Source organism: Halyomorpha halys, unplaced genomic scaffold, assembly GCF_000696795.3.
Source record: "Halyomorpha halys isolate HHAL.00 unplaced genomic scaffold, Hhal_1.1 Scaffold1373.1, whole genome shotgun sequence".
In the NCBI taxonomy this organism is placed as follows: domain Eukaryota; kingdom Metazoa; phylum Arthropoda; class Insecta; order Hemiptera; family Pentatomidae; genus Halyomorpha; species Halyomorpha halys.
Window position 1 is genome coordinate 96,357 of NW_027114640.1, and position 24,702 is coordinate 121,058.

Here is a 24,702-nt window from a genome sequence, read left to right on the forward strand (position 1 = left end):
TATTTATAATTGCTGGTTAAAGATATCAGCTAATTTGTAATTTTAATATATACGTCATTTTTTAATTTTGCAAGTTCGATCAGTAATAAAACATATTCAGATCTTTTTTATTATAGCGTAGAGGATAGAAAATTACGTTAAATAATTTTACAACTTTGATATTACCTCGACGATATATGATCGTTATTCAGTTAAGGATATGACATGTAGTTTTTTTTATCACCTTCTGTAAAATTCAGTGGATGTGATATATCGTTGTTAAGCTGTGATACTCGAAAAATATCCAAAATACGACGTTCAAAAATTAAATTCGTTATTTCTCAATTTCAAAATCGCTTAACTCGCATAGTGTGTCTAAAAACGTAAAAGTTAAATTTTACAAAAGTACTATCCTCACCACTGTTTTTTACGTATGCGAAACGTGGCCTCTTACACTAAGGAAAGAACAGCGCCTTAAGGTTTTTATAAATAAAGTATTACGTCAAATATTTCGACCGAAAAAGGATGAGCTAATCGGAGACTTTAGAAGGATACACAACGCTGAATTGAGAGAACTGCACTAGGTTAATGTAATTCAGATTATTGCATTGTAAGGTTGGTGGAGTAAGTAATGAACGGACCCCTAAAATGTTAATAAACACTAAAAGGACGGGTAAGTAGACTGAAACGTAGATGGGAGGATTGCTTCAACACCAAAGTAGATTTGGGTTTGGAAGTTCGTCACTGGACAGATGTATGTAGAGAAGGATTGGTAGTGTTGGCATCGAAACTGGTTCGCTAAGCCTCAATTATTTATTTATTTAAACACTAAAAAAAAATGACTAGTTTAATAGATATCTCGTAAGCCAGACGAAAATACATTGGTATTCGACAAAAGGCTTTTTCGAAATTGATGTGTCTAAAATGAAATTTTTATTTTTCAAAATATTAAAATGGCTGTTTAACTAATAAAATTTTATCCATTTAAGTCTCAAAACATTTTTATTCCATTTCCAAGTCCGACGTTTCGGCCGATTCTGCCATTTTCAGGGACAAACAGCTTTTATTACACATATGATCCTTATGAATAATTTATGAAAAATATGGGATAAATATAATGTTGATAATTATAATTAAACTTGATATGAATTATAATGATAAAATAAAGAGGAAATTTAACCAAAATGTAGTTGTAATATATAAATTAAATTCTTGACCTGAGTGTAGGGAAGGTTACAAATATTTTTTCTTATAAATTTTTAACAAAGAAAGTGACTATGATAAATAATTTATATTTTTAATGCGAAAATTGACTAATTAGGTAATTTGACATAATTTAAGAAATACTTATTGATAAAAATATATGATTCCCTAATGTTTTAACGTCTCATAGGGTAAGGGTAATTTGTTGGATTGATCAGGGCAGAATAGCCAGCATGAAGTTGTTTTTTAAATGATTTAGTTCTAAAATTGTATTAAGGTAAGATAAATTATAATTTTGTTATAATATTGTTGTGATAAAATATAATATTGTTAATTGTAATGGAATTGTTGATGATCATATGTGTAGTAAAAGCTAATTGTAATAGATTGTCCCTCAGGATGGCCGAAACGTCTGACTTGTAAACGGAAAAAAATGTTTTGAGAATTAAATGGATAAAATTTTATTATTTAAACAATATTAACTAGTCTCCAGAAGTGATAATAAATAAATTAAAATGGTTTTTATTTGTTTTTTTCTTGTATTTCGTTTATTTTATATTATATAATAAATGATAAGAATGGTTTATGGAGAGAACATTCTTGGTATTGATAGCAGCCTCTTAATTCATTTAATCAGAATTCTGAAAAAGTAAATATTCTTCGAATTCGCAAATAAATGATTTGTAATAATTCGATGTTGGTAACTGTGAGGAAAACTAGTGAAATATGACTTGATGCACCAGTTAACGAACGAAAAATGAAAGCTAACTAGCGATAGGATAGCGGTCGAGTTGCTATAGAATGTTGCCAAACCAGAAATAGATTACATAACGCATTGACAATAATGTTCGAGTCCTTATATAAAAGCGATAGACATTCCTTTGAAGATAATTTATCGAAGTCCTTCACCGCTTGTCCGTAAACTGTCAAACTTATCCAGTAGTTATTAATTAATATTAATTCGAAATTAATTCCCATGTTTTCAGCGGCTATCTTTCAGCCGTCGCGTGTCAACAAAGACAGGTAAAGAAAAAAAATTGTCGAAAAAGGAAACTGGCCAAACTCGAAAACGAAACCGGGTGAACTTGAGTTGTTTCCCTTTTGGTCTTCCACATCGGCTCAGTTTACTGAACTCGGCGACGTGCGTTAATTAACAGATTTTTTTTCATTTTCATTCATTAGCAGTTGGTTCACAAATACCATTTACAACTCCATGAAAATGATGAGAAAAACTCGTTTGAAATACGAATTTGAATGATACAAACGTGCTTCTACCTAACTATCTCAATCCTATCCATGGAATCAACATACCATCTTTGCTAATACATTGATATCTTAATGTTATAATATCGTTGGTCCTATTTCAAAGTGGTCTATCTGAAATTTCTTAGGATATTGTGCTTAATTTATGATTCAAGGTAGTACGTAGTTCATTTTTAATTATGGTATACTGCAATTGATCATTTTGATAATATTGTTCAATTGGTACAAAATGGTTCCTTATAGTCTAAGAGCACAGGGAATAAAGAATACGGCGTTTGGCGTAAAAGATTACGTTTAGGAAAAATACGTCGTTTGTAGAAGCAGCAGTTTCCATTATATTAACCAAAATTAATTCACAAAATATTCATTTTTCGTTATTTGAAAAAAGTTGTTTTTCGAAAAACCATATCTCGAGATTTACTGAACGTAAACAGCACTATGAGCGCTCAAATTTTAGAAAATTTATTCTACTTTAAGTGGTATCTAATGAAGTGTTGAAGGTAGTTTTGAAAGAACGAAGCTTTTTGACTTTTCTCGAAAAAAATACGCTTCGGGGGCTATACCTTAAATACTTCAATATTTACTGACATTTGCTTTATTTGGTAATGTCTATGTAGGAATTGAACCATTTTTGACCAAAAATAACCCGTCATAATTGAAATAAACCAAAAATGTATCTTTTTAACTTATGAAACAATCACAAGTTTTAATCCACCTAACTGTGGTTGGCAGCGTAACAGATTCAGTTCTGTAAACCTGGTTAAATAGCTATTTACAGATGACAACAAAGAGAGCGATATAGAGGCCAGGATAGCAGCAGGAAATAGAAGTTATTTCTCATTGCAGAAAGTATTGAAGTTTAGAGCTCTCTCTACAAGTAGTCATCTACAAAACCATGGGAAGGCCAGTAGTGATCTATGGGTGTAAAACGCGGCCCTTGAAAGAAATGAGGAACCGATGCTCAAATCCAGGGAGAGAAGAGTATTGAGAACGACATGTGGAGGTGTCTTTTGGAGGTGAAGGAATGAGAAGCTGATGGAACTGTCTGTGGAATCCAAGTGGAGCAAGATGGTAGATTGGTTGGCAGTAGTGGAGGAGTCCTGGGTTCTTGTAGGCAGTGTAGTACCATGACAATAATAACTGTGGATATTTGATTCATTAATATTGATTCTTATTTCTACATAGTTTTCAATAAATTGGGATGACATTTATTTTATGATCTTGGGCTCTAAGAGAATTACCTCCAAGATAAATATATGTTTTCATGTTCTTAGATAGACTTTACTACATTACTGATATTTTTAAAATTCAAAAGACCCTTACACTAGATTCACAAACAGTATCACTCATTACTCATCCTCAGAGATGAAGACCCGCAAGAACATTCAGCAATCTCGCCGAAGAAGAACAAGACAGAACTCGAAGACAGGAGAAGCAAAAGACACTTAATATTCCGAACAGGCGGCTTATTAAACCGAGAACAGGTAGGCCGCAGACAGAGTCGCACCCAAAACCAGCTCTGACTCAGAGAACAATGATCTTCGAGTATTTTGCACCTTACGAATCAACCAGAATAACTCCAATGAGTTCATGCCTCCATAATCCAGTCTTGAGGAATTTTCGAAAGTCCTTCTGAATTTCCATTAGCACGCCGATACTCGTTTTGTAAGCGTGTAAACAAAATTACTAGTTACTGTCAAGTGTGGTCGATCACACTATATTTTACACCTGAATCACTTTCTAAGTGAATTTGGATCCATTTAACAAAACAAAATTTTTTATAAGTGGCCTTTTATTAGTTTTAGTTCATTAGTGCGGTCAAATTATAACCCAAATAAGTTGAAACATCTGTAATAGTACCAACGTTTCAGCAAGAAGTTCCAGCCATCATCAGGGCTAAGAACAAAGAACGAGATAACAACCAATGAATACAAAAATTAAAAAAGAAAGTATACACAGAATGACATAAAGTAACTGGAAGTGGAACTCCAAAGCTCAACTCTGGCTGAGGTTGGGATAGGCCTTATTATTTATTGTAAGTTTAGATCATTTGCAACTTGCTTTAAAATAAAATAATCCATAGCTTTTTCTCAGCACATTCAAATCCTCAGGATTTTCTTGGAAAAGAATTTATCTAGATTTCGTTATATAATTCATGTTTGAAATATTTATTTTTTAATAATTAAATTTTTTACAGCTAAAATGCTTTCAATGGTTAATATTTCAAAATTAAAATTATAAGCACATATATAACAATCATCAGTTAAATTTATCATACGTGAGCAATAAGGCCATGTTCCAGGCCACTCGTTGATAGATTTCGAATGAATTTGAAATTTATTTTTGCGATGATATTCAATATAGCAATAATAATATACATGAAATTAATAATACATGATAATTTTATATAAAGGTAATTTGAATCATGAGACGTAATCAAAGGCGATAATATTATCGAGTTGATTCTAGTGGGAACTTGGAAAGTCCGACTGCAGCCAAGACTTTTTTACGTTGAATTATTTTTAGTTTTGTTATTCTTGAAGTGAGTTGTAATCTCAATTGCCAGCTAAATCAGAGTTGGGTCAACAAGTTTTCGAATCATTTCGAGCAAATTCACTTATGTTAATTGAGTAATTTAGGATCAATTAATTATCGCAGGCTAATTATAAAGTAATCATTTCTTCAAATCACAATGCCTTTGACAAAATTAGTACAGAGTAAAATCAATCTTATAAAGTCAATTCCTAAAGTAGCTTTTTTGAAGATTTATGATGGTGTTTGAATTATGATTATATTGTTAAGATTAAATTAAGTTCGTAATTTAAAAATTTGATATACAAAGTGGCGTATCTGCGAATTTTATTATTTTGGGTTTTGTTACATTTTAGCATGTCTTCTTATTTTTGTCTTCGTAATTTTCAAAAGATCTAATTGAATATGTGACGTCACTAATTAAAAATTAAATAAGACCAGTTGACTTAAATTGAAATTCAAACATTACCCAGTGCTTTGAATCTGCAACAATACCTACACAATTCTCCCAGATATTTTGAAAAAGGCCAGTTTGGCTTTGGACCAACGGTATAATAAATATTAATAGCAGATTATTGTTGATGTACATTTTTTTAACATGAAAAATTAGCTGATACATTCAATTAAATCAATGCTCAAATATTTTCTTGTGAAAATTATATTTTATATTTAATAAAATTTGTTTTGAATCACGATGTTTCTCTGGAATTTCTTAAGTTGCCTTAATGGGGATGGGTTGAGTCCGAGTTTGGGCATATCAATTTATTAAGTAGATAAAAGGGTCTTCATTGTTTAAAGAAAAAACCTGGCAATTAATACTGAGGGTATAACTTCCCAGTTATAATCAAAAAACATTTCATCCATTCTAATAACTTGAAAAAGTTTCTTTATGGCTTAAAGGCAGTTTAAAAAAAAAATTTAATTGTGCTGAAGTTTCGACACGAATTTTAGGTCCTCACCAGAGCTAAAAAAATAATAAAAAAAAACCACCATCATTTAGGGAAACATATATGATACATTCGTTCATTTTTAGCTTTTGTTATGACTTAAAATTTGGATCAAAACATCGTCACTAAGAAATAGGTTTTTGTTTATTTGCTGACCGCATTTCCGTCCATATTCTTATAAAGTGTGGGTATGACATCAGAAATCAACTTCAGTTAAAGTCTGGATTTGATGCTGATAACTTTGTGCATCTTTTTATTTTTTTCGAAAAATGCGTTTTTCATCAGTTAAACTCTTTATGTATATTCTTTTTCTTTAAATGTAAAATAAAACATTACACGGTGATAATATGTAAAATAAAAATCACAGTGTGATCACTAAAAACATTTTTGTATAATAGAGAGATATCTCACACTAATATATTCATTAAACACATACAGATAAGCAGCATAAAATATAAACAAAAGTAAGAGTTAAGTGGGGAGATAATAGAGAGTCCAATTATATCATTTTCAATTTCTCACTCAATGTTAGTAAGATTTTTACGGAACCTGTTAATTATTATTTAATTGTTTAACACAAAATACCTAAACTATATACAAGCTTCAGTATTCGGAATATAAAAATCAAAAAATAATACATGGAAGTCTCTTTAGATATTTTTCAGATCGCACTATAGAATGCTTCATGGTGTTTATTTTTAAAACAAGATTCTTTCATAATTTGGTGATATAGAGCATGAAAACTCTATACTACAGATTGTAAAAATAATTTGGAAGGAACTAAAATGAAAGTGAATCTGCTGGAAGGGTTAGGCAAGCTAGTGATCCAAACCCTTGCGGGCTGAGCTAGAAAGTGGTCCTGGTAGTATTGACCTATAGTGAGGCAAGCAGGAGTCGTTTCCAAACAGTGCAAACCCGAGGAGTCAAGGACGTATCTCTGTAATCGTTATCTGGGGTCTCTACAGAAGAATCTATGTAGGTTCAGGAGGACGCGAACCCATCTCGGTGGGGCAACCAATTCTGTAAACACTGTCTTACTTATTGAACCCTTCCTATAACATAATCGACTCTAATATCGATTGCACTTGTTCATGCTTTAAATGCAATATCGATGAAGAAGTCTACAAGGATGATGTAACATGTTTTCCCATTATCTTACATAATCTGTAATTCATAAATCAAAAGCCATAAATAATTTACTTAAGAAAAATAGAGATTAGATCAATGATATTTTATTATATTGATTGTTTGAGAGTGGTTTATTTTATTGTTAACAACGAAAGTATGGGAACCAAATATAAAAAAATCCAAAATCAAAGAATCGACAAAAATAAAATGCAATAAGAGATAATAAAAAGTACTATAGTTGTAATTATACAAAAGGTTTGTCAGGAGGGATGAAACGTCATTAATGAATCATGATTTGGAAGAAATTTCATCTTGTTTCAAACCAAATAATAAATTGAAAAAATATTTTAGTATAGTAAAATACCCCATACATAGTAAATATCAATCTGGATTGGTATATAAAATTCCATGCATTAATTGTCCAGCCATATATATTGGTGAAACAAAGCAATATATTAAAGATAGAATATATCAACGTGGAAATGACATAAAAAATATGAAAAAAGACCCAAAGAAAAACAGCATTGGTACATCAAGTTCAAAATTACATGATTTTGATTTTGAAAATGTCAAGGTACAAGGTATATTAGGAAATAATTTCAGAAGAAAAATAGTAGAATCAATTTACATTTCAGAAAATATAAATTATACAGTAAACTTTAAATCAGATTCTAAAGGACTAAACACCATTATTCTGGAATTTTAAGTAAGATAAATATATAATTATTAATAAAATGTTAGTTATAAGATGAAATGTTCAAAGTATTGAAATATACAGATGTATATATATCATATATGCACATGTATATGAGTATAAATGTGAAAAAATAAGGGCGATGTATTTATTCAAAAGTATGTATATAATAATAATACTGTATTTATGTTTTTAAATAATGTTAAGTTATAACAAATTAAAAAAGATCGTTAATTATATTGTTAATAAATTAAACTTCATGATAACAAAGTCCTAACTGTTGCTTTTGCTGTTGACGGTAGCTTTTGTTGTTAATGAGATTGAAGAAAGACAATGTTTGGAATAAATTTGTAATGAAATTAAAGAGTTTGTAAATGAATAATCATGTTATAATATTATTTTAATATTTATTTTGTTGTAAAGTGTTAATTTTCTAAAATACTCAAAACCAACTAAATTAGGAATTTCCAATGAAATAGGTTTTATTTGTTCTTTTTTTTATTAATGTATTTTGAAAAAGATTTTTGGATAAATTCGTATCAGTAATTTATTTTGATTCTAATGTGTAAATCTATAAAAAATAAAAATCATATCGCAAATGACAGCCATTAAAAATTTCCTAAGGAAACTTAAATTATGATGAAGGATTTTTTTATGATATTTAAACTGGGTCATAAAAGTGCTCTGTAGTCAATATATTTTGTACAATGTTGATTTTCGAACATCCTCTAGTCCAACTAACTTAGGAATTTTCTATGAAATATGTTTTATTTGTTATTTTATTTGTTTATTCATAATTCAAATTATGATAAAGGATTCTTATAGGAAATAAGATTCTGAAACTAATTTGTTTTAAACTTTTCGATTAATCCCATGATTAACGGCTTCAAGACACCGATAAATAAAATACCTGACATGAATTCGTCCATCTGGAGAATAAACGAAATGTTTTCTTAAACAATTAAAAATCAAAAGAAGACGGTTCGACGGAACAAGTCGACAGTAGAAAACATTTATTTGTTTAGTACAGAGAGCCAAGGTTACACCTGTATTTTTAGTATCGTCAAGGTAGGAAACAATTTTTCGTGGATATTAGTTGGGCGCGTGTTAGAGTCCAGTTTATTTTAACTTTCTCATATTTAAGTTATTCGCTTTGGTTGGCAGCAAACTTCCATTTCACACCCAATTTACTGTCACACCTACTGCGTCTCCCAAAAGCAATTGCTTCGCATTACATACTAAGATGCAAGTATTTTTCCTTAATTGGTAATAGGCTTGATGTAAATCCGTGGTATTATATTTATATCACGCCTTAAATTGTTTTGTGCACTTGTCTATCTCTCGAGCCCACCAAATAATAAATTAATCGAACCCATACCGTTCTGAACCAGGCGCTTCAAGATTCTCCCCCCAACATCACCGTCTTCGTCAATTACCATTTACATTAATTCTTAAGGAAGAAGCAATGAAGCGATAAGGGTTTATGGCATGTTATTTAACATTTAATAATAGGAAAAAGATAATATTCCATAATCTTTGATTATCTTCCTCCAAAATTTGAAAGGTTTCCTTTACTTTCTCTCTCAGTCCCTCCGTACCTTTGCCTCGACAAGAAAGATTAGGGCAATATTATACCTTAACCAAGTTACCCTCTAGGAAGGTAGTATAAATAAAATTCTAATTTGATCTGCTATCCTTTATAATATAGTAACAGACATCAAACTACGAGAAAAATTACTTGAATAACACACAATTAACAATGTTCACCAATCATTAATACAACGAACGAATGTCTTCATTTATTTTCTCCATACTTCTTATACGGTAAAGTAAAAATAAAAAAAAATCTAAAACAAATGTTTTCCCATTTGGACAGGCCTTGGATGCCTTATAAATCTCTTGGGGCTTGGGATGGTTTCTGTTTATTCACTGCGTTACGATTTGCATACGTTTATTGGTTAGGTCGATTTGTGGAGGTTTTCCATTTAGTGTCGAGTATAAATCATTTGTTTTGTTCACCAATGTTTGAGGCTGACATCCAGGTTTTTTTAAATCACTTAAAGAATAATCTGGTCTAAATTGGTAATATTTGACCTTAGAATCATAAAATAAACACAAAAAACTATATCGATCTTTTAACTGCGTTTTAATGCACAACTACCTCTTTTATTGTTATTATTATAAACGCTTACTTCACTTTATATTGCCATTACAAAGTGGTGTATGTGCTTGCATTTTTATGCATTTTAATCTTCTATTCTCTTCCAAATCCCAGAAAGACCTAACAGAATACCTGATGCAGTAAATAATAATAAATATGTATTGCTCTGCAACCCGTGAAGGGTCGGGGGTGCAGTTATTTGTAAGGAAGTACTGCTATTAGACCAACGGTTGTGAAAGTAGGTGATTTAGCCAAAATTACGCTAGACTGCCAAAGTTTTCTGCAATAGAGCGTGCCCACTTCATGAGGCTGGGTGGACCTCGGAGGACTTACCACTACAGTATTATTTTTATTTATTTATCACCCTACCCTGCCTATTAGGCAATACGGGTGTTCGCAGCAGTTGGTACAACTCATTGCTGCATATCTCAAACATACCACTACAGTAACGGATTATATATAATAGCCTACAATTATCTGTAATTCTCAGTCCTCGAAGTAAATCAGAACTCAGCCACAGAGCTCCTATGCTCCCCCGAATATATGATACAACTAATTAAAAATGCAAAGTGATCAATTGATATATATAATTTATACATTAGCTGTTTTTTAAATCTTCAACCATCATTCAAATTCACTCACAAATTTGCAGATTTGTCACATTAGAAACAATCAAATTTAAAGTTAGTAAAATTTGAATACAATATGTTTAGTGGATATATAAAAAATGAATATACCATTAAAACTGCTTCTTCAATCAAAACAAGCTTCCTAGTGGCTATTAGATTAGATCAATGTATATCGATTCCCTATTGGCTGTTAATTCAATCGAAAACGTTTCTCATTGGCTGTTACAGTACGTAATCCATCAATGGTTTTGCCGTTGGACCACCTGGCCATTGTTTTTCGTCGGTGGTTGTCCTGCAAAGGGGGTCCATTTGCCCAACTGTGAAATCAACTACAATAGAATATTGTAGTATAATAAACGTTTTTATATAATATCGTTCAGAACTTTGTTGTTTACAACTAGTTGGGGTTTGAGGAGCGGTGTCAGATGACTGAGTACTAGAGAGGTTTCTGCCTCGACTGCTTACATAAAGGACAAATCGATACCTCGATGCTCTTGTCTCGATTTTTCTTAAAGACTATACACAATGTCTAAATAATAATTCTTTACTAATGCTTCTACAGTCCAGGAAGTGATTTTTTTTTAATTTAAATAGTTTTAAAGCTAGGTAATACCAAGTTCTAAAATAATACGCAATGGCTCAAGTGTAAGTAATTAGTAAATAAAAAAATAACTTAAAATTATAGGGGCAACGTTTTGAAACGCGTAGAACCCAAACTATCGAATGAAAAAAATAATAATCAGTCTGTACGCTTGGGTTGTTATCTTCTTTAAAAAGAAATGCGGAACCAGAACTTTTAAAGCAGGACGAGTGAGGGGAAAAATAAATTTAATAATTCATAAGTTGGTATAAAAAAATAAATAATTGGAATAAATAACATATACACAGGTTCAAAACAAATATTAGGGTAAACTGGTCCAAAAAATTAAAAGGAGCGAAATACTTGAGTTCCATGAGTTCCAGCAATAATCTGTTTTTAGTAATAATAACTTTACAGTTAAATAGCAGTTTCAATACGACTCAGATTCGTTTCTCACAGCCTACGGCCTCTGCTTCTAAGTAAGCGCTCATACCCACCGACAGTAGAACATTCCATATGAAACGAAATACCTTTCCCGTTGGACTAGCTCAACGGTTACGACAAGCGAGTGCGTTACCCGACCATTAATTTGTTTCGTAAGGTGAAAGGTGGAGCAATAGAGAGAACTAGAAAGTTGCGAAGATTCTCGAAGGATGGCGACTTCCTCAGAGCAGCTGCCAACTCCACAGAGGACCCTGCTAATGGTACTGGTACAGGTACTGACGATATCGAAGAGGGAATGATTTTAGAAATGTATGCAAAGGAATCGTATACTTATTTTTTTAGGACGTGAAAATATTGGAGCGAGTGCAGAAAGTTTTCTTGCAAGGCATAATCAATCATGATAAAAAGTTTTAAATATAAACTGAGCAAAAACTTTGACTGATGAATCTGATCGAAGTTGAAAATTGAATATTTCTTGGAATTTCGAGGTCAGAAATCCATAATAAGTGAACCTAAATGTTCGATATCGATACAAAAAATCGAAGGTTACTACATTCTTCCATCCATTGGATCCAGTCAGAACAAATCTTCGAGGTCAGATCTTACGCAATCCACCCACATACGTTTCAGTCAATTCAACGTCGGCTTGATTATACGTTTATTTCATCGGCCAGATGATATCTTAATAGAGCTGGAAAAGTATAATAAGTCAATTTTTTAAAATTTATTCTACAGAGCGTAAATCACTAAACCTATTTCTGTCATTCTCTGACTTAGACTACTTTGGTAGTTTCTCCAGAGCCTGGGCATTAAATTTCTTGTTCAAAATTTCATATTTTCAGTACAATTTTTATTTCACAGTTCAAAAAATACTGGATGGTTCTGATCTAGTACCATAAAGCCCTCGTTGTAACCTCATTTAACGATCTGAATTGAGCAAAATAAGTGGAAATCCAATGATAAATACGTTTCGGTCTTGATCTTTGGCAGTAAATATTGCTAGAGCTTCCACTGCAGCCTGACCTTTCCGAATGTGGTTGCCTTCCTTCAATCAATAGCCTGATAGGTCTTCTGTCTTCCCAATCTCAATCCAAGAGTCCCATTCAACTACTAGAAAATAAAAATATTTCAGAGTATATTAAAACCAGTATTTTGAATTGAACTGTCAAAAGATTTTTTTTTCGAGCGTATAACATGGATAGACAGGAAACTGAAAATTAATGCTGAAATCGGTTATGAATCATTTATAGAGCTATTGTGCAACCTCATCCACATTTCAACGTCTCGCCATTGCTAACCTTCAATAGCAGGTGGGATTTTTTCCTTTTTTTTTTTTTTTTATAAATACAGAAACTGTAAAGACAAATATTGCACGATTTATTAAACAATAAATTATCTATTTGATATAAATTCAATCAATTTTGTATACCATAGTAACAACCAAAATAGGTTAATAAATGATTCGGATAAGAGGGATTGAAAAATTATAGACCTTTAAGCAACAATTTGCATAATTTTTACTTCTATTTTATAATTAAAAACAGCTGAATTTATTCATGAGATGTTATGATTGATTATAATTTACAAGTAATAAGCTTATACCTAATAGTTACAAAGTGTTTTTATTCAATTTTTTTCACGAAAAAAAAAAAACAGCCCTTTTTTTATTACTTCTTTGTTTTCCCTCAAATAAAAAAAAAGTTCCGGACTTTTTTACCCATCATATTGTACTACTGTTTTATTAAAATAAAAATAATGATGTTTTGCTATAATGAACAATCAACTAGTATACATTGAATTTCTATAAATAATATAAAAATAAATTACAATTAATTTATAATTTATTTTATTATTCACACAATTAGTTAGCTATTTTATTTCAATTTACAAATTTAAAAGTATTTTAAATTATTTATAATTAATTTTTAAATTATTTATAAACTTTTAATGTACAGTTGTTGATTGTGCATTATTTTCATTTTAGGAAAACGATAGTACTGGGAAAAAAAAAAAAAAAAAAAAAGAGGCGAAAATAAAGAAGTGATAAAAAAGGGCTGTTTATTCCTGAAAAAAAAATCGTAAAATTTTCTTCTTTTTTTTAAATTGTTGAACAGGCATTATTATAATTTTAGATAAACAATAGAACTGGATAATGTGTAAAAAAGTCCGAAACATGATTTGAGGAAAAATAAAGAAGTGATACAAAAAAGGGATATTAAAAAAAAAATTAATATATGCAAGGTTATAACTCTTTAGAAAAGATATGTCTTTTTACTTAATTTTTACAAAGTAAATGTTTTTCTTAAATTATCTTTTTAACTTTTGACCTTATTATTAAGACAAATAATTTTTATATTCTTATTCCATACTATTTTATTCATTCTTGTTCCAAGAGGTCATTAAAAGATTAAGATCATTCACAAATACTTTGCCAGATTATCAGTGCAAGCACGTTGCAAGGATATCGCATCTTGATTTTAAAACGTCCAAGTTTTTTTTCTTTTCTGCATATGAATTTTTATATTTAAAATTTTAATATTATCTGTAACCTACTTGAATCTTGTTTAATTTAACTATATACACCGGCATCTTTTAAATTAATTATTACAAGAGACTCGTTAATTAATCTAGTTAGTCAAGTCAATAGTTTTATTTGTGTCAATGAGTTGTGGTTATATCTGACGCAACTCTAGAGAGTCATTGGCAGTCCCAAAGCTAAACTATGAATTAGCTCAGTTCATAATTCAATCCTACTTAGTGTGCCTTAGAAGGCTCGGAGCGGTTCCTGTCCTCTCTTAGCAATTATTCATAATTAGATTATTTATTTATTAGGCTTCTCTGTGTCATTAGGTGTCGTCAAAATTTTATCGAGAGGCTGTCCACTTGTTTTCGGTAATTAAAATGAATTATGACCGATTCTCATAAATACGAATGAGGAGTAATCCTATTATAATATCTCTAGTATAAGTATGATATAAATTCGAAAGTGTTTGGAGTCCAAAGAGTAATTTTTTTTCTATATCTGTTCAGTCCGGTCATCTGACCTGTCGTTTTATGATTTGAAAGAAAAAAGATGGAGGGGGGGGGCGTGAAAGTATATAAGGATCCTATGTTTTCGAGGTGCTAAAAATGAAAATGAAATATATTTTATGATCACGCGCTCGCGAATCTATTTATTTTAACTTTTCTAATTTCAAGCATATTCGGGTCCCTTTATATGTTTCCGGGGGTGCTGAAAATGAAAATAAAATTGATTTTGTGATAGCGCGCTTGTGAATCGATATTTTAACTTTCAGGATTTCTAACATAAGTATGTATTTTTATGTTTCTTTCGATGTGTAGAAACTGAAAAAAGCATAGTAACTTTAGAAACCTTTAAGAGGACCACTATATTTCAGAAATCCTAAAGGTTAAATCGAAACGCAAGTACGCGATCATAAATTTTTGTTTTTTTTTATTTATTTTCAGCAACCATGAATATAATAGTCCTATATATCATATGTCAGATATAAGAAAATTTAAAAGTAAATTCAGTGCTTGGAATTTTTGTATTATAATATTATTTTTTAGTTTTTCAACTGAAACTAAAGATAGAACTAACTAAATATCAGTTTTATCCATGGCCTAACGCTTCATAACTAAATGTTAGTTGCTGATTTCAGATGTTAGCTAATTTAGTTCCAAGAGTTAGCTATGAGCTTACAGTTAACAACTAACCGGTTAGTTTTAGTTCCCAATGCAACTACAGCCAATTTAGCTTTAGCTTTTTGTTGCTAGTTACAGATTACTTTTGTCCAACTCTGCCCATCACTATCATCAAATCGTCTCATCTCAGCAATATTTCCTACTATTTAAATTTATTTAACTTAATAACAATATTATACAATATTTTCGGCTTCTCCCCCCACAAGGTATTCCTATTTTCTTCAATATATCACTTAATTTATATTAATCATTTTTGTTGTAACCAAAACCCTTTCTGAACCGGAATATAAACATAAAATTCTCTGACACGATACAAACGTTGTAAAATACGCTAAATTTTTTATATTTTGCACGTGGGTGGACTTATATCTGATAAATGTATATTTTTAAACCTATGTCGTTTCTGTTAAAAAAAAATTTCCCACATGGCATCGCGATTTTGCTCAGTAGTTTGCTTACTCCAGAAGACATAAGGAAGACACCGGATTGGTTAGTATCCTCGGACTAAGACTGAAGAGTTCGGACCGGTTTAAAGAGAACAAAATAAGTGGATTGTGGAGGGTCATCATGGAGCGAGGTACCGTACAGATTTCATTGTACCGTTAGCTCTGGTCCCGGTGGTGCCCCTAACGGTGAGCCAAATGACTAGGCTATGCGATTCAGCTCCAGCTTTCTTTTCCATCTCCTGCGTCGTAGTCGGGGCGGGCGAGGGTCTACCGGGGCCCGGCTATCGATCCTCGGGGTCATTGACTACTGCCTCTGTACGTCACCCGGACCGCTCCGCTCTATTTGGGTCTCCCCCGCCGTAGCCTCTAATCACTCCATTGTATAGTCCCTGTACAACTGGAATCTAAAACGTATTCCCTTACAATGAAACTAGTATATCTCCAATAATAACTACAAAAAAAAAATAACATCGTTAATCACCACGGCAGACTCGTCTATTTAGAATTAATTAAAAATATATGTGTGAGACTCTTGCTTACGTGAATCTTCTAAGAATCTAGCATTTGTAGATAAATTTATAATTTCAGGATTACATAATGGGATTTGATTGAGGGTGGTCTCTGTTAATTAAATGCAATATTTCTTTTATTCATCAATTTCCATTCATTCATAATATAAGAAAGAAATTACGATAGCTGAAGTATTGTAAACTAAATAATTCTGAAATAGTGAAAAAAAAAAAAAACTAGACAAAAACTATTAAAAACCAATAGATAATTGATCATTATCAATTATTAATTATTGATAAAGTATGATGTATATAAAGCATGAATTGAAAAAAAAAAATTGCAACTTTTCGGGAGCTTACACAATCAATTACATACAAGTCATCAAGCAATCTTCCAATAATATAAAAATAATCTGTTAGCAAAAATAATGCCGCTATGAAGCTGAAGCCGCGTATCGTTAAGGAGATCAAATTCTTTGGGGGCAAGGGAAAAAATAGAGAAAAAAGGACATAATAAAGAAAAAAGTACAAGTTTATAATACTTATTAACTACACTATCACTTTTGAATATTTTTGTGGGATGAACAGGCATGTAATACACTTTTTCTCGAATATACCATAAATGGTGAAAACTCCACTAGAGATTGTTAAACGATAGGATTAAGAAATACTGTTGGATAAGAACAGAAACTAGAATCGGGTGGAAAGGGCGGGTGAAGCAAGATGGAGGGATTGCTGAAATGAAACAGCGAAAGGAGGCTGCTTTGTTTCGATTAGCTCATCTCGACTACCAATCGATTATTTTATAAATTAGTTATCGATAAATAAATGGAGTATTACCCAATGTATACAACTTTATATACATACAATGACAGTAAATCTTCCGTATACTGTAATTGTGCATTATACCAAAACGTGGCGAAATAACTGAATTAATTCTGTATAATATATAATAAAGGAACAATTGTTTAGAAATGTTAAGGGATTCTCGTAATATTACCTATGTTGAAAAATAAAATCCTTTCAGTCCGAAATTTTAGAAAAAGGTAGAAGCAACTGCAACTAATACTCATTTGCTCATTTGCTTACTCATTTTCCATAGTGCTTTATGTAGCTAAGTGGATCCCGGAGAGCTCGCGATCTCACTGGGTTGACACTACTACTAAATTGAAAAAGGAAATAATTGACTGCCACAGCCGGATTCGAACCGGTTCCTTGGAGACGTCCTTACTTAGCAGTCCATTGCCTTACCAATGAACTACCAACTCCTAAATAAATAAATAAAAAACTAAACTTAAAGTACAATAACATATTAAACACAATCATTCATCACATTTACATTCAGCCTTGAGAACTTCAAACCGAATTTTTCTCCCCACTTGTTGAGGAAAAGCAGGACTCTGAAAGATCCCAGTGCTTCTCTCTCGACTACGCCACTGTTTTTAAAAGCCAGTGGAGGTGAGTTAGGGCGCTAGATTCAGTTTATTTCAAAATTTGATTCTTACCTTATAGAATATTTATATAAATCAATATTGTCAATAAATATTATCTATATTAGACGTTCCCATGATAATTTTTAAATTGTAGTTTTACAAAAATGGATATATTGACTTTTGATAGCTCACTCCTCATAGGCCCATCTCCGTTTCTTTTAACCTTCAGTTTCAGTTTTTTATATTCATTTTCCAGAATTTGACATTTGGACAATATTGCTCACTAAGCCAAAGATATAATAATGTCGATGAACTCACCTTTAGCATATTATTTAAAGTTTTGGGCTCTTGAAAATTGATCCAATGAAGAGAAATGTTGGCTGAAGCCTGTTTTCAAGGACGGAAAATTCGCGAGGGGACGAGATTCCTTTAAAGGATGGAGTGATGTTGGTCCTGCAGGATATGGAATCGAACCATACTCAGTCATCTGAGAGGGTCAACAAGTTTTTTTGACACTATTTCAATCTCGCTATAAAAGAATAGAACCGTTGACAAGATTTTCTATTCAGGTTCGACTTTCGATGAGCTTTCACTGATGGTATCGCTCACTTCCTTCGGTTGATATGTTTAGGTTTATAATTGTTAATTCATATTACAAACCAAATACTTATTGTTTTGAATTTGATCAATATTAAGGAATGGAATAATTTAGTGGGTAAGGCCTAGGATTATTTTCAGTTACTCAGGAGATCCTTTAGCTTCAGTGGATAATTAGCCTTACTATAAGTAGAGAAAATCGGCATTTAACTTTTAATGCTAACCATATCACCTCTCTGGTCTCTATTAGAGAAACTCATTAGTTTTAACACAAAAAATACTTTTAATAATCAAATAAACTTAGCATGAGGAGAAGATGGTCAGATGTGCGTCAGTAATGATACACAAAAAGGTATAATTATTTTATTTCTGCTGAAGTATTGGCCTGAATTTCAGACCTACATCAGGGCGACTCGCAAGGAGTTTCAACAAAAGTGGAATTACTGACTGTACCCCCTTAAGTTACCTAAAAAGCACTAAGTAAAAACTTAGGAATATTACCTAGAAAATCTTACTCCGAAACCGTAACAAATTCTAGCCAAATAACACAGTATATAGCTTTGAAACAGTTCTAGACATTACTAATTATGAAGTCTTACCTAATAGGCTATCAAACAGAGATGTGCCCACTCTTGTCTACATGTGTATGATCTTGTATTTTTCAGTCTTTGGGATGCCTTAATTGACTAACTTTTTGTGTGTCAATTATTTTTTCCTTTTTTTTTTAATTCTATCAAAACAACAACAAAAATCTAAAAATAGTTCATGTTCTTTTTTTTAAAGATAATTTTGTCATAAGCTTATTAATGACTATATCTGACAATAAAAAAAGTTTGTTTTCTTAAGGTATTATGTAGAAAGAGAGAGCGCGGTGGCTCAATGCTACTACCTCCAAGGACTAGAGTTCGAATCCGGTTTGGCAGATAATTATTTTTTGTTACATTGTAGCCGAGTCAACCCTGTGGGTTCTGGAGCCCAAGCCTCATAAAGTGGGTATCCTTAATCTGATAGTCGACCGTGATTCTGACCAAATTCGGACCAGGTACAACTGTTGGTCTAGTACCAGTGCTTCCTTACAAAGTACTGCACGGGTTAACTTCATGGGTTGTAGCGGTACACATTTTAATTTTTAATTATGTAGAAAGTATAATAGACTGGGATTACCTTGTGACACCCCTATTAGCTAGGATACATTCAGTATAACTGTCAAGGGAACTATATTGATAAAATAAAAAACCTTTTTTGCAAACGTACCACTATTAAAATCAACAATATACATCTGTGAATTTTAGCAATGACAAACAATTATTTTGTAACCTCGTACTATAATAATAACAGTCGTAGACTTCTGAAAACATTATTTGTTTTGTCATGTTAATATTTCATATTTGATAGACAATCTTACTAAATAAAAAAAACTAGAAACCTCTAAAAATGGACATAGCTGCTTCAAGTCAGAAGTATATATTTACTGTTTTAGACCTTCTACACATTTGTGAGATATAGTTCGAAATATTATATATGGACTCTATTCGTTCGTATTTTTTTCTTAGTTATTATAAGTTTTTACTCAGAAACGAATAAAAGACTTCCGAGTTATTTCTTATGTTTCTTAAGTGGGGGTTCCATTCAACAGTTGAATGCCAATCTCTGTCTCTATGAGAACGTCTGCAACTAAAATATTCATAGTGAAAAAATTAAGCAGTAAGTGGTTAGGATTAATTAGTCATTATTCATATTTATATTTTTCTGACTGGAATTTTGCCCTCAATCGGATAATTTTCATCCAACTCTGCTATGGAATCATTTCAACATACTGAAGAATATGTGATTTCGGAACTTAGGTACTTCAACAAGGGACTGAATCTATGAATCTATAGGAATCCTGTGGGTATCGAGTACCGTTTCGACACGAAGCAAACGATAGACGAAAGAGTAAAGTATTTTCGACAGATGGAAGCAAGTATTGGTAAGAGGAGAGCCCTGACCGCATTGCATACATCTATCTTCAAGGCACGGCGTTGCGCGAACTCTATAGTGTCGCAAATTCCTCTCTGCTCAACCTATTTACTCTGTACAGTATCTGTTATAACCGTTTATCCAGTACAGTATTTACTATACCTATACGTATTTATTAAATAGTCTACTTCATTATTATTATAAGTACAAGAGCCCAAAAGGAGAAAAATGTCATCCCATTTTTTAAATACTTTAATGAAAACCAAATATAATTACTAGTCTAAATTGATAAGTCTGCCAAGTATAGATAGAGGGAATATAAAATGACGGATGTTTGAAAAAGATTTTTTTTCATTCCGAGCTTTGTAATCTTTAAAACTACCAACAACACTAGAAAACCTAATGGAACATTTTAAAAGTAGAGTAAATTACCTAAAATACGTTTGATATTTTCCGACATATAGCTTATTAAAAAACAACATTTCATAAAAAATGCTCTGAAAAATCAGAAGTTCTGCTTCTGATAAATCATATCTAAAAAACTATAAGACGTACAGATGTCTATTAGCACTCAAATTAAAGCTGGTCAAACGTACTATAAAGTAGTATATGATACTTATTTTCGGAGGAGCAGTAGTTTTCATGATAGTTCCAAAATAAATTGATTTATAGTTGTTCAAGCGAAATTTCATGTGCAAAATTTATATTCATATCGGATATAAGTTACGTGTCAGAAACTACTACCAGTAAGTTAAATGACCTTTATTTTAAATGCTGACAGAAATATTTACCTCTTACGCCTATTGAGATGTATTTTTTCAAAAATCAAACATTTTAGCCAAATAACTAGAAATTAAAATTTTGTGAATTTATTTTATTGTATATCACGAAAACTACTACTCCTACGAAGATAAACGTTATAGTACATTAAATTATCTTTAATACGAGTGCTAATAGACATCAGTACGTCGAATGGTTTTTGAGATATAGATTTCCCAAAATAAATTTATTAACTACTGATTTTTCAGTAAATTTTTTTATTAAAATCTGCTTTTTAAAAAACTATATTCCGGGAAGTATTGAATGTAAATAGATCTTTTAGACCTCATATTTTAGTGAATTTACTCAATTTAAATGATTTTCTCTTACGTTTTCTAGAGTTGTTGGTAGTTATATAAATATAGAATACCGAATGAAAAATTATTTAAAAAAAAAAAAAGGTTTGAACTAGCCACCATTTTTTATTATCCCTACCTATACTTAACTGAGTAATAAATTTAGACAGCAATTTAAAATAGTTTTCATTTAAGTAATCAAAAATTGGGGGGGAAATCACTGGCTTTTTTTATCCCCGGTTCTTGTACTATAGGAACTTGGAAATTATGTTATACACTAAAATTCAGTTTTAATATCAAATACAAAAGCTTGAAGTACCCAAAAATTTCATTTATTCTTATGCATGTTTTATGATAAACAAAAAAACGTGTTTTTATTTATTTTTAAGATGCTCAATTAGGATATTCTAAACTTGATTAGATACGGTTAGTTCTTTTAGCTCGAATTACCTAATATCCTTGAATTGTAAATAAAACTAGATTAGAAGTTTAAGCTTTAAATGGTAGGTTTTACTAAACCTCCTCAGTATCAAACTCAGGAATGTTACAATAAAACCAAAAAATTAAAATTTTCACCTTTTTAACGACTAAACGGTTTAGAAACTATTATAACATCAATTTGAAACCAATATTTTATCTGTCGTTAGCTAAATGAACTTACGGTGTCAGCATCTGTGCAATCTATGTTTTTGTTTTTAAATTTCCTCCATATAGAGCTAACACGACATGAGTGAAATTTCAAATTTTGTGTTTATTTTTCATATTTTCTTTGAAATATTTCTGATACATTTATTCTTTTCATTATAAAATTAAACAGAGTGTTTTCCTAGATATGCTACTTTCAAAGCAGCTAAAAGTAAGTGTACTGTTATGAATATAGTTAAGACTGGTGTTTGGGCTGAGCCCACGGGGAATATTGAAACTAATGAAGGCTAAGGGGGGCCCGGATGGCAGGGGGTGCACCCCCTTATAAAATAATTGTCTGGACAACCCTCAACCCCTGGCGCACAAAGCCCTCCCCTAACCTTAGTCACTAGTCTAAGCTCTCACATCGATCGCTCTCATATCGGTTACGTTTATCTATCGATTACTTTTATTATATCCACCTTATTTATAAATATTTTTACCACCCTGCCACACTTTTATGATAGAAATGAAGTTTGAAATATAAGGTATATTTAGTGCATAAGACATGTCTAGATAGTTTTAATTCTAATAAGTTTCATTGTAGTGAACTCAAATACTATACAATTATTGTAGATTTTTCTAATATTTCTCAGCCTAATTGGCCACATAACGAATTTTATTTAGATTGATTAACTTTTTTATTCTATTCCACTTGTAAATATGAGAGTTCATTCAATAGCAACAACTTGAGAAGGTTAAACATTCTTTTAGGTTAACATCCTGTTAAATTGTGATTAACGTTTTGTGCTACTATGGGAACTACAAATAATAATTATTGTATTACTATTGTTAACAATATTGATTAAATATTGTTTTAAAAAATACTGATGAATTATTAGTTAGTTCATTTTAGTAAATGCTCTCAGGCCTTTCCTGCTTAGACATTGATCAATTAGTCAATACTGATCGATTACACTGAATTATGGTATTGCAACGGCATGGAACAAGAATGATCTATCGATATGTATATTTAATCGACTATTATTCTATCTATTTTTTGTTTCTTATACAACACCATACCTCCCAGTTAGCGTAGGTTTTTTTCACAATCTAACACTCTAAAAATACTAGCTAAATTAAATAGTATACCATTTCAGAATAGTTTAACATTGTTCTATTTTCCAAGTCATCTAAGGCTGTCAAGTTCGAGATAAACTAAGTTTCCATTTGTACAATTTTGTTTTTTTTTACTATTTTGCGCTACCTGCATTAACAAAACGTTGACTTGAGTCTTGTCAGAATCTTCAAATAATACCTATTGTAGTAATTTTTGCTCTTTTTAACACACTAGTGGCCGCATATCACCTGAGAGAAGAACAAGAGATATTTTTGAGTGATATTGCCTCTTAAATTCTGCTAATACCAACTTCTGGTCGGAACCTGATGCTCTGTAACTCCATATAAAAAAATAAGGAAAAAAAATTAAAAATCCAAAACCAGTGCCAATTTGGTTTTAATTAATTTTCTTGATTCAAGCCAATATTGTTATTAATTAAACTATTAGACTAACTTGTATTCCAATAAATATTAAGTTTCAATTCTTGTGTACAATGTATTATTTATCTAATTCCAAAATATTCGTATACTTTTTTTTTTTTAATTTTTAATTAATATATTATTCATATTTTGGTATCATAATAATTCTTCTAATTTCTATAATATCTAAAAAGAATCTTAGGAGTATAATCAGGGCAAATACAAGAGGTATCTCAGGACAGCATGGTTGGCGACTACTTACGTGCTATAAGTTTAGAGTTTTGTTGAGTTCAAGTATACTCTGGGATACATGTATATAAGGTTTTTTTATTACAGTATATGTGACATCATAGATTTACTACAGTTAATATTAGCTGAAAATATGAAAACAATTAAAAATCTAATATTTTAAATAATAAAGATTTAAAGTCATAAAATTATAATAATAATAAAATAGTTTTCTAGTGTATATATAAACATCTAATATAATATACACATAATAATCTAACAATAATATTAACATTGAATTAAAAAACATGGAACATGTAGCAGCAAGAAAAAACAACAACAAACAACCAACTAACATCGAAACAATTAGATTTCAAAAAGGAAAACTACTTTTTTTTTTTTTTATTTGTTCATAGACGTGTCAAACTGAGAAAAGTGGGCGTGCAATATATTGTTCAAATTAGCGAGATTTTGTTATCATTATTTGATAGTCGGCTAAGAGACTAAATTACTTTTTTTTTATCATTTAAAGTGAATTCCTTCAGTAGAATTTAATTAAAAATAAAGAAAAGAAAACAACGAATAAGTATAAAAAGAAACGTCTAATAGAGCAAAGCTGAAGTAACTAAACAGTTAGAACAAACACTTAAAATAGTTACACATGCAAACGCCATCGACTGTAACCTGAACGCTTCTCGCTGTGGTTCTCCATGATATTGTACTCTCATGCTCGAATATTTTCCGAATAAAATATTTCCAATTTTTGTATACAACATCGAAATGCAACATCAGTTGTTTGGGAATACAACACTCACAAAGCGTTAAGTCCACGCATTATCGTTTCACCGCCGGCGCTTCGTCCCTACAACAGGACATCCATTAACTCAATATTCAATAAATAATTATAAAGAAATATGAAATACTTTTTTTATTACAAAAAAAATAGTTAATGATAATCTATTTCACTTTTCATTGGTAAATATTTCG

The 24,702-nt window shown here is 31.0% G+C and overlaps 1 long non-coding RNA gene across 2 annotated transcripts in view; it reads right to left on the minus strand.

Annotated features, from left to right (window-relative positions):
* Positions 1 to 24,702, minus strand: part of LOC136796857 (uncharacterized) — a 138,262-nt gene that overhangs the window by 25,155 nt on the left and 88,405 nt on the right. The window contains exon 3 of one of the 2 annotated variants that reach the window (XR_010844628.1): positions 24,156 to 24,577. The exons of the other annotated variant lie outside the window; for it this stretch is intronic. This is a non-coding gene — a long non-coding RNA (uncharacterized lncRNA). Of the gene's footprint in view, positions 1 to 24,155; positions 24,578 to 24,702 lie in introns of those variants that run through there. 2 annotated transcript variants of the gene reach the window in all.